Below are 1,594 nucleotides of genomic sequence, written 5' to 3'. Positions count from 1 at the left end.
AAGCCGAAGAGACTGATGGGTAGATTACTGCCAATCTGGCCGGTGTAAAATAAATTCTATGTAAAAATTTAAAATGAATGAGTCTGTCTCTCGCAGAGACTAAATGTTTAAAGGGGTGCACCCATACGTCATCCCAGTCCTCCCCATCCATATCAGGGACTTCACTCTCCCAACGCTCTCTGCATTTAGCCATTGCTGCCGGACTTTACAACACAAAAGAAGTTTTATTTTATCTTTTAATAAGCAATGGCACAATTCTTCACTGTCACAATCAGAGGTCTCATAAAAAAGAATCACTTTTTATGGTCTGAACAGGAATCGAAAGGAGTCAAATTCTTGAAATATAGAGAATTCAAATAATTTACTGGAAGAAGGGGGCAGGAGGGACAGTTTTCTAGAAGAAAAAAAACCTCATTCTATGTAACAGTTTGTAAACTTTGCAGCACAACCTATTGCAGCTCATCAGATTAAAGTGTGCCACTTTGAATGGGAACTGTTTAAAAAGGAAAACCCCAAATACACATGATAATGTCTTTTTTGGGTAATTGTAGAAGATTACTCAGTGCCTTTTCGTGTACAATGCATGTGTTGTAAAAACAAGTGCTTGCAGTCAATCCCTTTGCCTCAGTAGTCATCCTCCTCGTCAGAGTCCATCACTTTCCTTCGATTAAACTTTATTGTTGTCTTCTTCTCTGTCTGCTGACTCACTTTTTCCAAAATCTCTATTAGACCCTCTTCAGATAACTTCCCACCAAGCTGGCCAAATCTTGCCATCTGTATAAGGTAACTTTCTACAGCTTTGGCTTTCTCAGGCTTCACCAAGGCAAGGTTGTTCAACCGTGCCCGAGCAGCCTGGCTGAGGACCTGGGATAAAATGTTATTTCGCATCTCATCTTCTCTTTGTTTAGCTTCTTGCTGAGCTTGTTCACCTCCACCTTCCCCATGTCTCCCCTGTAGCTCTGTCAGCCGCTGCTTTCTTATCGCTTCCAGCTCCGGGTCCACCATCTCCGCCCAGACCTCGACACGTTACCCCCCCTTGCTGCCGGACTTTTCTTAAACAGTTCTTTACATGTGACTGACAAAGTTTTAGTGAGGTCTTCTACCATAAGTATGTCTTCTAAAGCCGGTGGAATGGACTCTACCGCCCTATCTCTAAATTGGGCCTGAAACGCGTGCCGAAGCTGTATGAACCTGAAGAAATATGAGTTAGGGAGGTCATGCTTAGTCTTCAGCTGGTCAAAAGTCAGAAGTATGCCATCTTGGGTGATGTCCTTTAGTAATTTAATTCCCCTGACCACCCACACCATGGGGTCCTGAAAGGAGTAGAAGTGAGACAACTTGGGATTCCCCCACAAGGTAGTCTGAGGTGAGAAACCCAAGTAGCTCGGACACGCCAACACCACTGCCTCCCCCCAAGCCTTAATAGTGGCCTTCACGGCCAAAGTCAAAGGAAGCTCTGACCCAACACCCCTATGAATGGCCAAACGGAGGGTCTTATATGACCCCAAATGAGCCGCCTCCACCACAGTTGCTGAATCTCCGTCGTCAGATGTCAACCATTTATGGACAAATACCAACTGACCAGCTAGGTAAT

At 44.5% G+C, this 1,594-nt stretch overlaps 1 pseudogene; it reads right to left on the bottom strand.

The window, feature by feature from the left end:
- Positions 1-204: 204 nt before the first annotated feature.
- On the bottom strand, positions 205-1,030 carry LOC141129854 (programmed cell death protein 5 pseudogene; annotated as a pseudogene).
- Positions 1,031-1,594: the final 564 nt, after the last annotated feature.

This window comes from Aquarana catesbeiana, linkage group LG02 (genome assembly GCF_042186555.1).
Source record: "Aquarana catesbeiana isolate 2022-GZ linkage group LG02, ASM4218655v1, whole genome shotgun sequence".
Classification (NCBI taxonomy): Eukaryota; Metazoa; Chordata; class Amphibia; order Anura; family Ranidae; genus Aquarana; species Aquarana catesbeiana.
This window is presented reverse-complemented; position numbering and strand designations above follow the sequence as displayed.